We start from the raw sequence: 22,465 nt of genomic DNA on the forward strand, positions 1-22,465 counted from the left end.
TTCACCCCGGCACTTCTCCTGCACAGAGTTTTGAACTTGAAAGTTAATCCATGAGGAACAGTTTGCAAGGAAAAAACAACAACAACTTTCCTTCCAAAGACACCAGATGAACACAATACCATCTTTGGTTTTCCGCAGAAACGAGCCTTTTGTTTACAGGGCTTGCAGAATTTGACTCYAGGGGCTGGTCTGTTCTTGCTCAGAGAGGGAAAACAAGCCTGACCTCAGAGCGCTGGAATAAACACTGCCCCCTCCTTCCTTACACGCTAGCTCCCAGTGCAAAGGGAAAAGAACAAGATATCCAGCAGTGTGACCGAGCTTACTGAGTGAAGTGTGACAGCACACAATCTTGTTTACCGACATCTCTCCATGGGAAAAAACAAGGGCACTAGAGCCAAGAAGGTGAACTAACCGGACGCGCTCCTGCTTTCATTCATCAGGCTACGCTGGCTGCCGCTTCCTAGCTGGTGAAAGGTCTTTAATAAGCCAACTGGCCCTCGGTACATTAAGTGCAGCATTCACTATTTAACACATACCTTTCAGTGCATGGACAGTCACATTCAAAATGGACCCTCCCATATCTTCCACTTATAGCATTTCCTACAACTTGATAAGCAGGCTGCAATTTCCCTCAAGCGGATATTGCACACCACCACCACTTGCTGGCAACAAAGCCTGAACAAAGGACCTAAAAGTCATTTTTTAAGAGTCAGAGTGGCTCTACCACTCTCATTAGACACAACTATTTGTCATGGGAAGCTGTCATACCAGTGGGTTTGGAAAAAACCTCTGTCATGCTTGGACCTTCTTGACCTTGTTTACACTGCAGACCAGAACCCCTTGCTCAAGCTTGCTCTGCAAACATGCAAACTGCTAGCAAGACAAGTACCAGCGCTTGAAAAGACACCTGGGAGCGGGTGGGGGGCAGTAGGGAGGGGAACTCATTTTTGAACTAACTGGAAGTGACAACAGTTGGTAATGTAAGGCATCTCCTAACAACAGAGCCTCCAGCTGCCAATGTTCCCTCAAAGCCAGTGCAGAACTTGGGGACTGCACAACTATAAGGAAGACAGATCATCCATTCCAGGCAAGCAGCAAAGTGACACTGCCAGGAACTCCGTGGGAGGCAGCCGGTACAGAAGAGCCTTTCCACAAGCATCTTCCAGATCTCTGGCAGGAAGAACTTGCTAGACTTCCCTCGGACACTCCAAGATCCAGCAGATCTTAGAGCAGGCAGTTGGTGCTATCAAGTATTCCAGTGGTGATTAATAAAAAGTTGTACAAAAAAAATTAGAGAGATAACATGAGAATACTGAAGATTCACAAAGACTCATCTTGCTGTAGCGAGAGATTGTTGATTATGTTTCCAGTCCTTAGGATTTTTAAAGATTATTTGAAAATGTTACAAAGCATAAAATCAAAGACGCAGCATTCATGTGGTGAATAAGACGGCAACCCTATCACCCTTACAAATAAATGTCAGTGTTCATTACAATCTGATTTGGGATTTTAGAATGAGAAATAGAAAAAAAAATGCATTTGCACTGGCCACCACCTTCTCATTCAAGAACAGAGCCCTACTCGGATAACAACGGCGCGACCACCCAGTTAGTCCACAGCCCAGGGCAGATTGGGCAGTCGACAACCTGCTCYGACAGCTCAGCACAGAGCTGGTACTAAACTCTGGCCTCCCCGGCCCAGTGCATGATGCCACCTCATTCAATACTGTCATGTAACGCAGAACAGCTCATAGAAAACGCGGCTGTCAAATGGCAAGAGGCTCCTTTTAAGATGTCTGATGGATCCCTAATCAAGAATCTCAGGAACTGTCTGTTACATGCTGTACCATAAGACTGAATTAAAGCATCACCGACAGGCATTGCTGACCAACAGATAATGAGCAGACACTGAGCTGTATCAGCACGTGACTGTGAGTCACGATAGTACTGCAATTACATGAGATAACCACCTACTGACTAGCGTGGCTCATCTTTTCWTTCTGGGCAAGTAGGTCACAGACCCGTGCCAGAACTTCAGCTCCCCCCAAACTGATGTAATAGTGAAGTTAAAGGGAGAGAAACACATTAGCAAAGGTGCAGGTCCTCAGTTAATACTTGAAATTAAATAGCCTTAATGGGATAATGAACTTTGTTTTTAATTCTACTACTTCGCTCTAATAATAGGCAAAAGATACTGCTCCAGAGGTACACTTTATCATGTCTCTAAAAATACACCCCTATAAATAGTAAATCGTTATCAAAAATTTGCTTCTGGACAAACAGTGCAAAACATCCATGGTAAAGGGATAACTCGTAAAGTTTAACTTTTTCCCATTAATTCCTCCAAGGGATGAGCAGATTCTTTTTTCCTTTTCCACAGAAATCCTGCCGTTTTCCAGCATACAGCCCAGGATTTTTGCTAAGTAACAGCTACCACAGCCAGTGCACATTTGCTTTTGGAAGCAAATTGCTAATTGTGAAGTTGCTAGGAAGTCTGTTCTGGCAACTTGCTCTGGAACCTCTTTTAAGTCCTAAAAAGGGAAGGTTTAGAGGAGAGGCAAGCAAAAGGGGCCTTCCCTGCGTTCGGCAGTCCTTCACACCTCAAGGGATCGATACTTCAGGCTCGAAACCCACAGAAACCATTCAACAGGAACCATACTAATAAGCTTGTCACTTCAAGGTCCCTCTAAAGGCATATTCTGACTGGCACCTGCTTTTGCGAACTTCAGCTCCTTCTGGGTTTCTGAGAAGAGCAACAGGAAGAGCAACAGTGGCAGCTGCTAAGAGAGAGAAAGCAGCCTGGCACCGAAGCTTCGTGCACCAAGCACCGAGGGATCTGTGCATGAACAGTTTCACACGGGGGAAGGTGAAACCCTACATAACACAGCCTGGAGGAGAGAGGGAGGAACAAAACAAAAAAAMCCACCGTCATTCATAACTGAAGCGTAAAATGCTTTAACACTCATCAGATCTAAAGAAAAGGAGCAGAGGTGAGAACGGGCAGCTGGCACCCGGAGCAAGGCAGGTTCTGCTGTCCAGGGCGTGCGAGCGTTCGCCTCCCCAGTGGTTTTGCAGCGAGCAGAGCAGCCCACGGAGCAGTCTGGGGCAGCGAGAATGACAATTGCTTCACAATCATGCATTCCTACTCAGGCTTTGTTTTTCCTCCGAGCAAAAGAGGAAAAAGTTTAAAATAAACCTTGTAGACAGCAACATTCCATCTGCAAGAGTTCATTCTTCAGGGAAAAAAAAAAAGGACAAACTAATTCCTCAGTAAATATTTGGGGTTACAACTCTGCTTAGCAGGATCTTGTCAAACACTTCCAAGGCTTTAGAGTGCCAGTAATACACTCAAGATACCAGTCCATGGAAATAACAGGACTTATTTCAGAAGAGTGCTATTTTTAAAGACTTTACTTACAGGGTGCCAATTTCCTCAAGCTGTTTGGAAAATCAAATTTAAAAACGTACAAACACTAATGGAACAAGAATGYGCTATAGCAACAGTCTTTTTTGCTAGGAGATACACTAGATATGTTTCTGGACTTTCCAACTTACTTTCATCCCCCCCCCAAAAAACCCCACCTTTTCCTCCTTTCAGAGGACTGATTAAGGATAACAACAAAAAAGCTGTATGGCTGCAGCGAACAATGTTTATTTATAAAGTTTATTCCTAATAAAATCTACCAGTTTTAGCAAACGCCTCCAGCTGTTATAAACAAATCAAAACAGAGACAATACACTTCCTTACTACAGAGATGCTTAGGTTTAACATAATTAGATTAGCTCCATACCTCTACCAGGCAAACAAGCAATACAAGAAGTTCTTTCATGTCACTAACAACCTCCTAAAAATTGGAGGAATTTTAAACTGTACACCAACTTAACAACTGCTTGAAACAGGAAGAGGAGGTGAAAGAATACCCAGCTGAAGCAGCAAGGGAGAATTCATTACACTGTAAATACCAAAATGAAACACAGATGGGATGCTGAAGCTTATAATTCTTAAAGTGCCATCAGCTCAGTTATAAAAACGTGCTGGTATTTGCTTTTACATATGAAGACAGGCAGCCGAACAGTGTAAAGTATAGCTATTTTCATAGGTTGCATCAACAATGCAGGAACTGTTCCAGAAAAGCAAATATTAAACATGGACAGGCTGTTGTCTTCAAATCACTTAAAACAACAACAAAACACCCCAACCCTTCCCACACCACCACACACAAAAAACAGTGACAAATGGGTATTGCTTCTAAGCCAGCAACAAAACACTCCCTAAAGAAGGGATCTTCCCCCCCCCCTTTTCTTTTTTACAAGATGGATAAAGTTCACCTCATTCTGCCATTACACAAAGTGAAAAAGAATGAAGAAAAATATCTTCTTGAGGAAGGATTTAGAAGCAAGGTTAATCGTTTCATTTTAAATGTGGATGCTTCTCCTGGGATACGTTTTTATCTCAAAGCAACTTCTGAGGTTATTTCAATGTGCTTTTATATTATACAAGTGCCCTATCTTCTAGAGGCTATCAAGCAAATTTATCTAGTCAATTAGTAAGAAAACGAAATAAATGCTTTAATGAATCCTGGGAAAACGGGGTGCTCTCGATAGATCAGTGATTACTAGGCCAGGGCAGCATCATTTCTGCAAACGTAAGTCACCAATAAAGGTGCCTTCATGTAACTTCAGCAACAGAGAAAGAACTAACAGGATTAAAAGTGGTTTGCTAAGTAAGAATAGATAGCTCTTGCGCGAGTCCTGTACAGCAGCAATGAACTGCTGGTTTTATTCACCATGCAGAGCTGAACACAACAAAAGTGTTCGCAAATAGGTCCTGAAAACAGAACCCAAATCTAGCAGTGACAATTTGTTCATAAATCTGACCTCAGGAACACGGAAAAAAGCACACAGCAGACTTGGGGGGGGAGATGCATGCTTCCACACCAAAAGAGTTTTTGCCTTGTTAGTGAACAACCAGAYCCGCTTTTGAGGTAGAGATTGGCATAAGCATTTCCTGTTTGAARTCCTAAGGCAATATATCACAATACAGAAACCTCCATTAGTTTTCCTTTGTTGTTGTTTTTTGTTTTTCTCCCCAATTTCCTTATGCTTTTAATTAACTCTCCAGTTCACTCTGACTCATGGCAAGGCTCTACACTGATCCCATGAACACCATTCCTCTCTTGGAGGGGAGGCCAAGTGCAAAAAGTAGGCCAAAATGACGCAAGTGAAACACAGACAGAGGACGTTCTTATGAAAGTGAGGCAACAGGAAGCGTTACTGTATTCCTGCCGCCGTTTGGGGAAAGGACAAATGGTCACATGACGATATACAGCTCCTAATACATTTGTTAATGAGTATGCCAGTCAATTACTCACTCCAAATCGTTTCAAGGAGTTATGCTCATTCAACTTTCTGGAGGATAATGCTGCTTCTCAGATCACAAGCAGAAGCAGCTCACGCCTGGCAGCTGCAGAGGTTTCCCCATGCTGTGCAGTCCAGCTCTTGGGGATACACTGCCCTCTCTTGGAGGTTTAAGTCAGAATCCAAAACCAGTCTTATGAAAGGACACTGGAGACCAACACGCTAATGGCATCTCTTAAAAAATAATTTCTGTCCAAGAGGCAAGTCAGAGACAACGAGCAATGCTGCTGAAGTTCCCTGCTTGATATACTGCTCTGAAGAAAGAAGTGCGCACATCTAACAGAAGAGCTGCTTTCAAGGTAGGTCAGTTTTAACTAATAACCTTGCAGGTACTTTTATACAATCCTATCAAAACTTCAATCTTTTCACCTGGAATTGTAAGGCAGATAATGCATGGCACAACTGTGCCTATCATGGAGTATACGATAACTTCTAAAAAGAGCGGTGACACCCTGAGATGTTAACAATCATCATAAGGAATGGAATTCAGAAAAAAAAAATCCAAATTACAGGTGACAGCTACATGGGAAAATTAGTTTTCTGTGTGACCTTGGGTAATTTTAGACACCTAACATCCTACTGAAATCAAAGGGAATTTGAGCATCTAAATATCTTCACAGTCATGGACTTTTATATTTCAGCTCTCCAGCAAAGAAACAGGAGTGGTCTCCATCTGAAAGTCTGAGCTAAAACACACAGGCTATTGTTCAAAGCAGTTACCTTTGCAATAGCCAGAGAACCTAGTTTACTGCTGGGGAAAATAGCCTATCCATACTATTATCTGAAAGTTCTGATTTTTACAGCTATTCTAAGATGCCTGAAGTTTAGTCATAATTTATTGATGAGCTCTCTGAGAAACACAGCCTTAAAAGACAAATACCTAAGCAATCTCCCCGTGAGTAATTAAGGTGTAGCCTGAGCACAGCACACAGAGATTYAGAGTGCCTCTAGATAGAAAAGATAGTTCAAATACCGCCCTGCATACAGTTTTGAAAAAGGTACCTTTGAGGCTACATAGCGCCTGAAAGCACAAGAGTGTACAGAGGCAGTCACTGCAGTCACTGCAACTCTGCACAAGGGCAAGAAAATAAAGCTGCAGATTCCGATGCACAAGGCAGCAGAATGAGAGGAGACAGCCCTTCCCGAGGACGCTACGTGACCGACCCTTTGCCCCTTCCCGTACGCCCTATCTTTCCTTTCGAGTCGTGATCTTTCAAAGAGCAGAACACAAAACTGAGACTGCAGCTGCCCCTCGCCAACTGTTTGCAAGTTGTTGCACAAGCAGCAGCAAAGCTTTGGTCAAACTGCCTCCAAGTGGATTGTGAGCAAGCTGCTCGCGCATTCAAGCTACTCACCTCACTTACTGCTTTAGGGAGTCGAGGATCAAAGATTTTAAAAATTAACGGTGAAGCAGGACAGATATTTTGGATGACTTTGTGGTGTACTGTTGCACAAAACATACCTGTTTAGAGAATGTTCAAACTATCTTCTTGAGTGCAAAGGCAGATGCTTTCTCTGGCTTGGAAAGAAATGGACAGTTCTCCTAAAAGAAAAGAAATGGAGAGAGTTTTCAGCAGGGAATGCTTTCTACTGTTTGAAAATCAAGCTTTGAACCGACCAGCTGAAGCACCTCACATATACCTAGCATTTTTCTTTTAATGAAGGCAGACATACTAGTCATATGTCTACAAAGACCCTTTTCACATTGACAGACCAGACAGTAACACAGGCACTATTTTCTCCTTATTTGAAACAAGGTTAGACTTGGCTATTACAGCAATATTTGAAGTTGGCTAGTAAGTTTGAGGGACATGTCACACACAAGTCAGTGATTAGCAGCTATGATGGTTGGCCAGCTTTAAGACTGACTATTGCCATGGAGGTAGAGCACCTGTCTGCATTCAATGCAATTCATATTTGTGTCTGAAGATGGCTCCATCACCACAAAAAATGCCATTCACTAATGCCTCCCTGTGCAAAAGAAAATATATCATTGGGCATACAAAGAATGAAGAAATATTCAGAATGCTTAGTCAGCCATCAATCACATGTTATTTGTCATATGCTGACAACAATGATGCTGTGAAGGCAAGAAAGCAGTCACATACATGCATTATATTTTTCTAAAGATGTAAGACTGCAATATAGAAGCTACAACAAAAGAAGCTAGAGAGAAAAATAGCCTGAACAACTCATGGAAGTCAAAGAAAGAATGACAAAGACAAATTTAACTAAAGAAAAGGAAGAGGAAGGCATATCTGCAGTATTTCATTTTTTGTTCCTCCCCATAATGATCAAATTAAAAAACCCACACACTTAAATTAAGTACAAGTTAAAGGGGAGTTAGAAATACAGTCATTCAGAATCACTATTTAGGTTAGGAAAATTGCTGCATTATATTCCTTTGTCAAATGACAGATAATAAAAATCTGCAAAAGAAAATGAGAAGTTTGGATACATCTCATAAATGAGCCACAAGACAACCGAGGAAATCTTAGGTACAGATCTACCAGGAAGGACCTAAGGAGCTCTGGCCCCACAGGCACCATGCCGCAGGGCACGCATGGCGAAGAGCAGGACACGAACGTGGCTGCGCAATGATCCCAACCCTTCTGCCCACGTCCTCATCACAGCTACAGCCAGCTATAATACATGCCCATCGAGACACACAGCCCACCGAGGTTTAGACCCCAACAGTGATTTTTTGTTGTTGTTGTTCAACAACTGGATACACAAGTTAGTTCTCACATTTTAAAGAGCAGAAAAATCAGAACTTTACTGGRGGGGAAGAGGAGGTGCCCAGGACCCAGTTATAGATCTGTGACTAATAAACCTTTGCTCAGGAACCTTCACARTGTTTAACTTACGCATTTGAAAATCCCTCTGATAAAATCCTGACACCACTGAAGGCAGGCAAGATTTGTCATTGACCTAAATGTGACTAGGATTTTACCCTTATGTTTACATTGCATTGTGTCTAAAGCTTTAGAAGTTATTACTGAAGTATTTAATTCATGGTGGCAGACAGTTACCTCAGCACTTCCAACACGGCTGGCCAGCCCCTGGAAACAGAAGGCTACCAAGACTCCTCCAAGGCTACAGCAGTAGATGAAACCCTCTCTAGCTATTAGGAGAAGAAGATGTGATTCATGCTGGAACATTTAATGAAGGAAAGCACAAAGGGAATACAGAATACTAACATTATTTTAGGTAGGAACAAGCTGCAAGCTTCTGCAAGCTTAGGTTTCTTTTAAGTTGTGATAAAAACAGGCCACTGGTAACAAAGGCTGGTGCTGCAGTAGGCCACAGGGCAATACCACTATTGCTTCTGGTGCTCTGGCCTGTTTTCATGGCAACAGTACTAAAACAGATGCTGCAAGCTCTGTGAGGGCAAGTAGCTGCATAGCTTGTTTCTAGAGGGAACTGTTTAATGTCTAATCATTAACAGTAAAAAACACCCTAGATAAAAGTCAACTAGTGATATACTAAAGCAATGATGCATTTCAAGTCAGCAGAGTCATTACAGTCACCAGGAAGCGCAGGAGGTTTGCTTGTTCCTGTTATGGCTCTACCATGTTTCCCCTGCAGAGGGGACAGCTTCTCAGGGAGCACTATAAATTAGAATTAGAAATAGTCATCTATTTGTTCTTCATACCYCTCCAGTTCAAACGGCAAGAACATTCACTCTAGCACGCTGAAGGCGGCAAGATCAGGCATGCTCACACAAATTAGTGCATTTTAAGCCGCCACTGCCCTTAAAGATGAGAAGCAGCAACCGACTGCCTTGGGAGCTCACATGCCACAATGACAGCTGATTTATGTAGTCTGAAAGGTACAAACTTCTAAAAATGCACCAACCCAATTACTTACCTTGTAAGCTTGCAGGGGCAAATTAACCCCCAACCCCAGAGTGCACGTGTATGACCTCATTCTGTGAAAAAGCAGCACACTCAGGAGTCTCATAAAAGTCTGGTCTGAAAGAAGCACCAGATAGAAATACAGGTGCATTAACCATCCACTGCAAGTGCAGCAAGTCTGCCATACGGAGGACGTGCCAGATGTCTCGTACTGCACACCTGGCTGAGGATGTGTAAGGGCTCTAACACACGCTAGGCCGTCGCGGGGCGTGTGCTGTGTCCCAGCTGTGCACACTCACCAGCCTTTTACCTGGAAAACTTCTGAGCATCAGATACTTTGCTGGGATTGATACAGCTCTCACCAGGCTGTCAGATCACCTGGCAACGCTAAGGGGACAAGCAAAAGGTCAAGTCCTCTTACCCCTCCAGGAAATACACTGCATTAAGATATCTGCTAGACTAACTCCGGCTTAGCCCATGAGGTATCAATATTCATCAGCCAGTGTACTGTAACAGAAAGGCGTTTGTTCCCTTTCATGTCAACCCTAGTCTCTGGATTTTCATCCAGAGACAACAGCTGAGAGCCAAACCCCTCAGCTGCCGAAAAGACATGAAGTTCCCATGTCCTTCCAAACACCTCAGTCTAGGAGGAGGTGCCTGCTTCAAGCCCCTCTACTGCTAAAGTCCCCGAAGCTGCAACCGTTAAGCGAGCACAGGGGAGGTTACTGCAGCTGGAGGCTGCAGAATTGAGACATGAAATAAAACAGAACTCGACCAGCCCAATTTTAAGTTGATATCAATTATTCTGTTTCTTCACTGCCAAAAGAATGTGGAAGACTCCATGAATGAGCATGGAGAGAGTCCACATTAGAAGTGCCATCTGCATCATCCTCACTAAACTTTTCCTCTTGAATACCTTTAGCATTTCACACACACACACCAGTTAAAAGAGGCATAGTGTTCAAAGACAGGCACTAAACAAATTAATGTAAAAAAGTCCAAAAAACTCTAATAAAAAGACAGCAGCACGTCAGCCACCATATCTGAGTTCACTTCCTGAAGCTAAAACATTGTTCTGTCATTACACAGTAAACCATGGCCCTCTATTCAGCTATAAATGTGGCGTTGTCTGCCAGAAGATGCCTCCACAGAACCAAACGTCTTCCACGGACCATACAGAACTTGCTGTCTTTTCATGAGCGCGATGACAAAAGCCTATGCAACACGGCATAGTGCAGCATTATCTCTTCTCAGCTGAACTGCAACAGCAGACAACAAAATGGCAATGCTTTTTAACACGTTTTAAGCATTCCAGTAGTTTCACACTCTGAAATATTATAAAAAACTATTTAGGATTACTAGATGGCACCACAACAAAATATATGTTTTTCATTGGTCTTAACAGGGCCGTTTACCAGTACTTAATCTCCAAGCCTTTATTTATAGCAAAACTACTCAGATAACATATAAATCTATGCTGTGCTTGAGCTTCACAGAAATAGGCTTTTTTTTTTAAATACACATTTTTTTAAATACATATTTAGAAAGTATTTAGAATAATACTTTGCCCTTCTATAGTATGTTTTATCAAAAGCTCTCAAAAGCTTCTCAAGAAGCAATAGTTGCTTCCCAACTAATCTGGTGTTGAGAAATCTCAACTGTCTCATTATAATCATGTTGGTGCTCCTAAAAATCCATGATCAGAGACTTGGGAAGCTCTTGAAATCTGTTGTCCCGGAGACAGAATATCAATAGGATTCTGTCTCAGCCTTGTATCGCACCAGGAACATCATCTGCTCCATCCGCAGATGTGATGTAAAGCCAGAAGCACACAGAGCTATGGTCCCTATGAGCCTGCTGAGCACGTTGCAGAACAAGTTGTTCCCTGACCACTGGAACTAGCGGAGACTGTCTGAACACGGGTCCCCCACGACTGACTGATTTGGGCTTTTAAGAAGGCAAGAGCTCAGAGCGAAGCTCTTTGCACTGCTGAAACACTACGAATGGTTCATGTCACGCAGAAGAGATGGGACACAGAGTCCTCAGCATCCCAAGAATCGAGCTGACTTTGGCGATTTGATTTCCACTCTGCTCTTAGCATCTCTGTGGAATAGCACCGTAGTAATCACAGATACTGGCTAATAAAGCTGGAATTATACTCACAGACCTCATGAAAGACTGGAAAAGGAGTCACTAATGGCAGAAAACTGAAAAAGCTTTCAGATGCTAGAGGAAGCCTACTCTTAATGAGATCTGTCTCGATGTCAGATATCAGAGAAAGCAAACTAATATTTATAAAAATGGATTAGAGCTGAATCTTCTGTAAATCTAGTTGTGCAAAGAAACAAGCAAATTCACATTCGTGATGGGATACTTGTCAGCTGTTAGTGCAAGGGCAAAAGACAGGTCACAAATTTATGAGCTCTCACTTACGGTCCATTCTTTTCTAGCAAATTTATCTGTTAAACAGCTCACAAAACCTTGAAAGAGTACTTGGAGACAAGTCTGCCAACAAACATTCTCTTCCCTGCATTCTTTATGATACTTATTTCCTATTGTCTAACAGAAAGATATGCAGGAATTAGGGACAAGTACTACATCACGTAGTATATTCTCCTGCTCCTGAACTTTCTACTCCGACAACTAGATCCACAACAAACCTCTAAATCAGGACGTCACAGTACAAATCCTTATGTTGGAAGAAAGGTGTAAGAGTCAAGAGCAACAGCAGTCTACTTTCATCATCCTTTAATTTTCTTAGACCATGCGAGGTTATCAAATTAAAAAGCCATTTTCAGTAGCAGTGTTTAATTTTGTTCATATAACTATACAGGCCCAAAGACTGAGTGCCTAGTGTATGAAAGTAGAAAACACAGTTTTAAGAATAGAATTCTACAATTTATGAATGCCTAGTGCTACCAATACTTGGAAAAGGAAATATTTTGTTAGCATGTTGCATATAAACAAGCTGAAGTATTATCYAATGTAAATTCCCATTCTCTCAAACCCGAGAAAAATGACCGTATCATTCCTACCAAGCAAGCATTCAATGAGAGAGAGACAAACAGAGGCATTATACGGGACAGACATTTTGCAGAAAGAAAAAATGCTGAATTTGTTTTTATCTTGCACGCACTTTCAAAGATGCCAGTAACATTTGGACAACTTATCAATAGAACCTAATTATATCACTCCGGCTGGCAGTCCAAAATCCCCATCTACTGGGCACTAGTACTTAGGTTAGCTGGATACAATCAGTCCTCGCAAGAGTTTGAACCTGGAATTACAACATATCACAGCAGTACACACATGAAAAATATGAAGCAGTAAGGCTTTATTTATGCAGTGGACAGCAGTTTCAAGGATGACATTACTAAGTCGAGGAAAAGTGCTGAAATGCACAAATCTAGCAAATTCAGGAAGTTCTTACAAAAAAACCAATTGCACTAGAGATTCTTTGGCTTCTTGGACTCAGTAACTACAGAAACAAATTTCTGTGCAAGGAAGAACTTCGAACCTGAAACGCCTTGGGCACATTCACCAGGATTTGCACGGTTAAAAACCCAGAAAGGCACTGAACTTTAATACCTTCACCAGTTGCAGCCCTTCTGCACAGCCTGAAGCCCCACCCTCATCTCAGATTGTTGCGAGTGTTAACGAATTTCCTACACCACTGCTAGTTTTAAGCTTGAAACAAGATTTCCTGTCCCTCAACCAATTTTCCCCACGTTCTCTTCCTGATCATCATGGAGACGTTCTAATCTTTCTAATGCTAACACAATTTCCCTCTGAAAATTTGGTAACAGCACGCTTATCACAACGGTAAATGAAAGCACGAGTTTTGCCTGCAGACAGATCGTATTTCACCTACAAAACAACAGCATATACAGTATTATCCAAACAGTCTCTCCCAGCTGTTATTTACTGAAGAGAGTAGGAAGTGGTTACTCTCTCAAGCTACAGCTAAACCACAGCAACTTTTAATTTTTTTTAAATGCAGTAAGAAAGGAGCACAGTAAGAGAGTGCACAAAAGAGATGCACACAATACATCTCCTCTGTTAGTTGACAACCCTTTTCTATTTCAGGAATGCTCATCTGCAGGTGGAATTGGATTTATGTTCCCATGACTGACAACACAACTCACTCAGCTATGCTCTACCCTGGCCTATGGCAGCTGCTGCTATTTTAAGCGTTGTGCCTCTCCAGCACTGCCAAATAGCATTATACCAAAGGTGAGAAATATTTCCAGATAGCACTAGAAGAGCATTTTTCACACTTTAAAAAAAAATTGTGGATTTCTAAGAAGTTTTGCAACAGAGGTGCAGAACCCTCTCTAGCAAAGCTAGGGTCCACTTATATCAATATGCTTTTCTCAGAAGTAGCCCAAGGAACCGCTGAGACTATTACAACAAAATTAGAGTTACTGCCCTGTAGCCCACTCGCTTCCCCGCTAGAATGGACCAAATATTCTTACCTGGACTATCACAAAGATACTCTCCACCAGCAAGAAGGAAAACATCTATTCCCTCTCTCCTGACAAGAACCTTGCCTTTTATTGAGAGCAACCACCTACTTCAAAATGAGATGAGAAGAGCTCATGTCACTGGCAAAAGACTGATAATCAGGTCCTTCAAAATTCACAGCTAGAGCCACTCTATACTGCACTTGACTTGTCCCCAGAAATACCCATAAACTCAGTGTTTAACCAAAAAAAAAACAAACAAAAAAACAAAAAAGATATAACATTAAGATTGAGGAAAGATCTTAAGTACTCATAAAATTATATGCTCTGCATTTAACAATATTTTCACAAATATGCACCAATGCTGATAAAGAGCAATTTTTTTTTTTAGAATGCTTAAGAAACGTAAGAGTCAATTGCTCCTTAGGAGCCTCTAGAAGGTGTCATCCTAGATCCCTAGRAAGAAAAGCTGAGGGTGGGATAATAAGGCAAAGAACATTAACCATTTCATTAGTAATCAGAGAGAGAATTTTTTGATCAGTCAGAAGCACTGCTTTTTTAAGCCTAATATTGACCGATAGCAGCACCACAATTTAGGCGAATTCTTCTCAGTTTGTTCACCTCAAGGTCCGTAATACCGAGTGCCTTTAACTGCCACAAAAAGGAAGCCCTGGAAGGCAAAGGGCCAACCCGGACCGGCTGCCACAAGGTCTGAAACCAGAGCAGTCCGTTCAGCGCCTTGGCTGCACAAGCAGTGCTAGCTAAAAGATTGCACACTACAGCTCGCACGATCCGACTTCCATCGCAATTAGCCACAAAAGCCGGATCGGGTCAGCAATTGTTTCAGCTTTCAGAAGCTTGTATCTTCCCCTGTGCCCGTAATGAACAATGCCCAGGCAAATTAAATTCTAGTCAAGCAGTCACCAGCTGCAGCTCATATGCACACAATTTTTTAACTAATATTCTGGAGCAAGCCCTTCCTTGTCCTCCATAAACTGAATTGCTTGTGCCCCACAGGGCTGTTAGAAAATAATTACTTCTCTAAACCCACAGGCTTACTCTTCCAAAGTAGGTGTGCCCCATGACTAATAGCTGGCAACCAACCAGTTCCATCTGCATTTGTATGCTGCAAGCATAGAGCTACTGCTGTCATTTACAACAGCCCCTGTTATATCTATACCAACAAATGTAAAATCCTTCTTTCAGCAGTGTCCTATGTTTAAAATCCTGCCTATATTTCCATTCTACTGATGTCTTTACAAAGTGTATTGGCTATTTAGCACATGCAATAATAGATCAATCTTTAAAGAAAATTCTCTAACCTCAACTAGTTTCTGCAAAGGACCATAATGCCATATATTTGACTACTGACAAATGAATTTGGCATAGCACCTCTGCAGTGTAAATCAGCAGAAAATATAGATTTTTTTTTTCCTTTTCCCAGAAAGATATCTACAGCAAGCCCCTTCAGAATGCAGGGCAGGATTTACGCTTTAACACACGCAGAATAGACTGCAGACTCACCAAAATGGAATAAAAGAAATCCACCCTTTTCTCTTGCAGCTTTTTCTGTGGACACAATTTCTTAGCTTTCTTCCAACCACAATCAACATTACAGCACTGAGAAAGGTATGAACGCATTCAAATAAGCAGAGTACACACAGTACAACCTGAAAGACAGATTTTTGAGATGGACATAGGAGCTCTAGAAGCCAAACTCAACTTGGTGAAATGAGCTGCAGGAGAAACTTGGAGATAAAGATATCGATTACAATACTGAATGTTCCTGAAAAATGTTTTGATCATCAATTTGTTTCCCAGAAGACTAGTATGCTCCTCTGCACAGTCCTATCTCTTAAACATAGCTGATCCAAACTAACAGAGTTCAGAGATCTGTTGGATGCTGATGGATATGCACTCATATTTTGAAAAACAAATAGTTCTGGAAAACATTTGTAGGCAAAGCAGCACAGTTATAAATTGGAAGTGAAGAAAAAGACACGATCAGATTGCTAGTTTCTTTCCGAGTACTGCTGCATTCCTCTTTGAGGGATTCTTTCTTACAGTAACATCAGTCTATAAACAATCCCTTTTCCCTACCTTAAATCACTTTTCTGATCAGCATCTAATTCCATCCTACCTGCAATTATCTTTACCTTACCTAAGACAGTGACTAGAACACAAGGTGAACTGTCCTTGGTTGACAGATTTCCTGTGTTCCTTTATGGCTATTTCCAGGGAGAGAAATCACCCTATCTTTTCCCCAGAATTATGAGCCCACCCTAAGAAATCTACAAAATTAGAGTTAGGGATTCCCTGAGCAACATGGAAAAAACACGGTTTAAAGACTATCAACACTTAAATTTCCAGGCTGACAGAATTTCCTCTCCAAACTTCATTCCATTCCAAGTCTTACAAGAGATTAGCCTGCTCTCAACTGCTCAATAATATTACTTTATTTTAACATATTCTTCTAATCCTTGCTTGCTTTTCAAAACCAAAACCTTCAAAAATTTCATGTGAAGAATAATACTTACTGAATACTTACCTAAACCACAGTTCTAGTCCTTCAGCAGAAAACACGCCCTGTACCAGGAAGCTTTGTTACACTTTTATTTACTAGTTTTAGTAAGTACTTTACAAAAAACTCATGTTATATCTTATCTGATGATTAACACCACTTTTGTCTCAAGATTCAGAAGTCAATATCTGGCAACAATAGGAAGCCTATAGGTCAAGATTAACAGCATAACTCCATACGCGATTCAACAACTGGAATGAGGACAATGTTTAATCTGGATTAGCTGGCAACTAAACCTGCCTGACACCAGCGTAACACAAGCACTCTGCACAGTGCCACCACGGCAGCTCACAACGCTCACAGGTTACGGGAAATGTTGGGCATGCCAACATTTTGTTCAAGATACACAATGAACCTCCTGGTATAATGAGGCTGAAGGAAGGGAGTCGTGATGCTCCTTGAAAAGCGATGCCAATTCCTTTTGATCATTGGAAACTCATTCCCTGGAGCTACCTGCTCAGACAGCCCAGCATCACCACACGCTRTTCTACAAGAGCCAGAAGAGGATCCACTTCTAAGACTGTCTTTATGTACATAATTCCAAAATTAGAAGCAGAATGATCATATTACTTGGCCTTAAATAAGGATCTTTCTTAAAAAAAAAAAAAAAAGTCTCTCAGACAAGCCTGAATTTTTATTCTCATGGAAAAGTTACATAGTAACATTAAATTCACAACATTTGTGTTTGGGAATGGTACCATAATTCACAGCAAGTAACTGAAAGGAGAAGCTGTGATACGTCATGATTTATTGAGCATAAACACTGATCCTCTGCCAGCAAAAAAGAAGTTACCCTTAAACTGGAGGAAATGAGAATAACCATGACTACAGCAGGAATAAAACCAACTAAAAGCAGTTTCTGTAGTACATCTGCAAAGAAGCACTTTCATAGTTCCAGAACTACAGCAGCAAAAACTGAGCACAAGCTGGGAAAGGGTTAAAACACAGAAAGAGCAAAAATGCACAAGGTCTAAACTGCAAGAGCAGAAGAGGCAGAAATGGACAAAAAGCCTTCAGGGCTCAAAAAAATACCAAACTATTCTATATATTTAAAAATAGATTCATTTTTTTCTGAAGGGGCTAAGTTGAAAAAAGCCTTTGGAGAACGTTAGCAGAATGTCAGTCTCGGAGGCTGGTTGTTCCCCCGAGCCTCATGGCACAGAGCGGAGCGGAGGGCTGCCCCCCTTGGTGCCACCTGCGCGGGACCAGGCGAGGCAGCAGCAGGAGCAACATCCTTCCACCATCTCAGGGCCCACAGTCACAACGCTGGCTTCCAGCCAAAAAGCGAGGAAAGCTGACAACCAAAAAACCCCTGGTTTTGCCACTGGTACGTTCACATTAGGAGTGAGAGAGATATCTGAAAAACAACGCTTATATAGTCTATTTGCCAGCTTTTTTCCTCTTTCTATAGAAAGAAAATAAACCAGGAGTTACCTGAGATTCCTCAGCTTTTACAGCTTCTTAAAATTCCGTTAAAAACAAACAAACAAGCAACTCTAACTACAAATTCAGAAATGTTTTCAGTCATATAGAAGCAATACAGGTTAGTGTAGTTTAAAACATTTTTTTGTCTGTTAGAATCGATGGGGAAAAAGAGATGTAACGAATTATGAAAAAGCATAATCCTTAACTAAATTTCCTGTTTTGTGTCTCAACATTAACAGTGTGTCTGAATTTCCTTTATTTATTTATTTTTTTATTCTTAAGGTCACAGCTAATCCCCACTCAATCACTTAAGAAAACCTAAACCAAAACTACTGGAGATATCAAGCGTGTTCGAGTTTGAAAAATCAGCTGAATTCATAGCTCGTTCCCAAGAAAAATCCTGCTTCTACGCCCCTTAAAACAAAGTCCAAGATTAATCATACTTCACCTTAGGAACTGCTCCAGTCCCACAACAGTCACTTGCATTGAATAGCACGCGCATCGAGAATTAACTTGTATTATCATATTCAGTCTTTTCAAACAAATCTGTTGTCATGACCACATTTAATTGTTTTTTAAATTAGCTTGTGGGTTTTCAGGTGTTTTGGAGGAGCAGCAGCAGGAAAAGGAGCAGCAGAAAAGACAAAAAGCAGTCAGCGCAATTATGCAATATAGATAACATTTAAAAGCGATTATCAAGTTGGTAGGTTCACTGGAGATAGGAAATTCACATGAAGCTTAAGACTCTTGCAAGTAACTTTCACTTTCCCAAGCAGTGTTTAAAGCAAAACAGGGGTTGTGTTGCACAATAGTCCATTTGTTCTGGTATTTCAATGAAGGGCCTTTAGCAGAATGAAGCAGAAAAGAGCAGATGATAATAGCGAACTCTTACATGTGACAGTAGTAAAATATATATGGCTAGAGCTGATACTCAGGGATAAACAGAATAATCTGAAACAAACTGCACCTCCGTTATACGTGTACAAGRCCCACTGAAGCCAGATGCTTCCTGCAGGTATCCAGAAGCAAAGTCTGGCTCTTTGAATTCTGCATGCTGCAAAAGTTTCAACAATTTATTTTTAAATGCAAACTGAGCAGGTAAATAGATGACAAATTAATAATAAAAAAAACCACGCACAACTCCCTTCAGCTTTCCTGGTTTTCTCTTATTACTATCACAGTCAGACCACACAGCAGAAAGAAACATTTTTCTTTAGTTTTGTTCCCTTCCCATTTTGATTTCTTCTGACATTTTGCACATCAAGCAAGGAAACCCATAAAGGAGTGTGATACTATATCACATCACTTTGGCAACAGGTCAAAGAACTAACCAGCACACAAACTGCCCAAAAAACAAACCAGACACTGTAGCTTAGAAATTCTTACTTTCGCTATATTCCCACTATATGCACAAGATCCCATTGAAAYGTGAAGATTCCTGGTYCATGGCTAAACAGATTAAACAATTTGAATGATATTTGAGCAATCAGAGAGAGCTTTCCACTTCAAAGTTCAATTATGAGATCTTCACATCTCAATTCCTTTGATTTCTTGTAAAGATAGAGAAACCAATACTTGATCTATCAACCACCAGAGCAAGCCACCCTGTAGCTACAGCCGGCAGGTAAGACTGTAATGAGATGCAGCTTTTTCAATGCRTTTTATCTTTGGGATCTCAGTACCTTACTTCAAACCCTATCAGAGGTCTCATATCAGCATTATGTTGGTAGAGCAATAGCATTTTATGAAACCCATTTTTCCTCTCGCTCCACCTCCTCATGCTAGAATCCCCTAACAATTACAAACTGTTACTCTGCTCTTTATGCAACCATCATTTTTGGGTCATCCTCCCCCACAGCCTTCCTATTTCCCAAGCAACAAAACAGCAAGATTATCATCCCTCTCATCAGCTTTACTTGTACCCACAGTGTTCAGAAGAGCAGCAACAAAACTCTTGCAAGTTCTGTACTGCACTAGGGTCTACAAACGCAAGAAGACAGACCTATGTGATCTTTTAAATGTGAGCTAATCTTCATAGCTGAAAGGGTATGAAGGTATTTTTAAATGACAGCTTAAGTTCTGATGTCTACCACCTCCTCCCAAACACGTCAGAGAAAACTTCCCACTAGTTGCTGGTGAATGGACAAGCGGCTATTTCAAGACTTATACAAAACAGGCTATTCTAATGGCAACTAGTTAGGCTCTGGCAGCTGGCCAGCACCAAGGCTCAACAGACTAACTGCTGTGCTAATGGGACGACTTTTGGCAGGAAGAGCCATGATTCCTCCTATTACTGAAAGCGACAAGTTCTATTATGCTACTCTCCCCTTAGGAAGCAGAGGTCTGTGTTTACCAGCAATAAAAGAGATCGGCRTTTTCTGAAGGCCAGAGTGTCCAGTTCTTCTGGAGCAGAGTCCAAGGCCTAGTAGCAGGACCATAGGTCCGGGAGCCAGGCACTCACCTCACTTCCAACACTTGCCTCGTTACGCTAAGTAGCTAAATTATTTCAGCACATGACAACTTCACAGTGCTCGAGGTAGGGCAGTACAATTATCTCCATTTTGCAGATAAGGAAATAAGGCAGGAAGGCAGAAGTTAGGCCAGTCACAGGGGAAGTCTGAGGAGTAGAGAACAAACCTAAGYCTCTCAAGTCACAAGCGCCTGTCCTGGACACCAAACTATTCTTCTYGCTTGATTTGACCAAGACAAGTCAGCCTCCCAGTATGTTTCCATTCCTCTACCTTTAAAGAGGAATAATGCCTTCCTAAGATAATTTTAGATGTCAAAAAGCATAAATTACTCTAAGTAATACTGGTTAAATACTATATCCAGGGATAAGAGAGAGASAGAAGAAAAACTGGTGGGTACATTTAAACGTGCCTCCTATGTAAATCACTAAAATCCACAACAATACTTCAACCACACAAAAGAGCTATTTCCATTTGGTTTACAGCTACAGATGGCAGAAGAAAACCTTTCAAACAATAAGCTCTATTTGAATGTATTGATCCAGCTTTTTTGGTGTATTGTTGCCCATTATAGCTATAACCAGAATATGTTAAACAATGCTAATGCTACATAGTCAGATAGCTCACATTTATGTGCTTTATGACCATGCCGCTGATTTAGGACCCAAACTAGCAAAGATCAGCTCGTCTGCCTGAATGCAACAGGATGCTCCAGAGAGCATAAAGTTAAAGACATGCAAAATCTTCATAGGATGAAGGCCCTATTTCAATACTACAACATTTTAGAACCAAGTAGGCTCTGAAAAGCAGTATGTTAAGAAAACCAACCAATCACCTAGAAGGCCTCGAGCTTACTTACAGACTCAGACTAGATATCAAGTTACTGACTTGTGTGGTCTACCACAAGTCAGCTTTTCTACTGGTAATAATCACCACAGTTGCATTTGTCCAGGTCAGTTTTACAAGAAGCCCACAGCTATAAACAAACCTGAAGTTGTCAGTTTTACCAAAAACCCAAACGCATTAAAGACAATTCAGCACTTCAAAAGCCACAATAAAYTTTTTGCCTCATTTATGAACAGTAGTGCAGAATACATCTTATAGCAGAATACAGTTCTACCCTATCCATTTGTTTTTTATTTAAGGTCACATCTGAKAGYAATCGCCCACTACAGAGGTAAATCSTAATAACCTACCCCATTTATCTATTCCAGCATTGCCAAGAAAACTAGTTGAAGAGGAAATCAGTTACGATCCTCAGCTCCTAAATGCGCCAGCATAACCCCCTTTGGTCCCTACTTACCTACATGTSCGTACACTTCCCTTCCTTAGCCTCCTAAAAAATACTTGCCACTATCTAGCTTTTCATTCCATACACTCCTATTTAGAAATAAGGAGAAGGAGACACATTTCTCTCTTTGTCTGAAGCACCCACTTATCTCTTTACCTCTCTCCGCCTCAGTAAAACAGAAAATCCAGACACTGCCACTACTCCTCCTTTATATAAATCTGTGCATTACAATTCACTAATGCCTCCAAAATACTGCCCAGAACAACAGGCAGGCTCCCATTACTATCTTTCACCAGTCATCAACTCCACCAGCTATTTTTCCCTCCTTTCTACAACCTTCTTGTATCAACCCACCATTAACTCATACACAGAAAAAACAGGTAAATCTTGCTGATATTATTGTACCTTCTGACAAGCTTCCCAACCTCCTTCTATACCTTGAAAGAGGGTCTAGACCCATTACTCCTAAGCGACCTCTCTCTCATCAGGGACAATTTCCCCCTCTCACCCCATCTGTGCAACAGCCCAAGGTCCCCGAAATGCCCCAGCCACATGCCCACAGTGCCCTGCTGGCCCCCACCTCCGTCCRCCCAGCACCCTCCCGCCACAGGGGCCTCAGGGAAACTGTCCCTTTTCTCCCAGCTCACCCCATCAATACAACGCAGCCCCTCTGCATCCGCGTCCTCCTCACCCCACCTCCCAGTGCAGCAACCATACCCCACCTCGACCCACCAGCGCTCCGAGACCCCCGTTACAGCAGACGTTCTTTAAGCTTCCACCCCGACCTTCGCCACCAGCTCCAGCACCTCCAGGACTCTCCTTGCCCCATCCCAGCCCCCCCCCRACCTGCCATGGGGTTCCCTCACCCCTAGGACCCCACCACCCTCCTAAGCCCTTCACCTCCAGCACCAGCACCCCCTTGGGACCACCAGTACCCCCTTCTATCTGCCCAGGCGATCCCTC

The 22,465-nt window shown here is 41.8% G+C and overlaps 1 protein-coding gene across 4 annotated transcripts in view; it reads right to left on the minus strand.

Annotated features, from left to right (window-relative positions):
- GNG7 (G protein subunit gamma 7) overlaps positions 1-22,465 on the minus strand; it is a 79,388-nt gene that overhangs the window by 55,541 nt on the left and 1,382 nt on the right. For all 4 annotated transcript variants that reach the window (XM_026064775.1, XM_026064778.1, XM_026064776.1 and 1 more), the window contains exon 2: positions 6,880-6,960. The gene's annotated coding sequence lies outside the window, so the exon portion shown is untranslated. The remainder of the gene's footprint in view (positions 1-6,879; positions 6,961-22,465) is intronic.

Source organism: Apteryx rowi, unplaced genomic scaffold, assembly GCF_003343035.1.
Source record: "Apteryx rowi isolate R43461 unplaced genomic scaffold, aptRow1 scaffold_220, whole genome shotgun sequence".
Taxonomy (NCBI): Eukaryota; Metazoa; Chordata; class Aves; order Apterygiformes; family Apterygidae; genus Apteryx; species Apteryx rowi.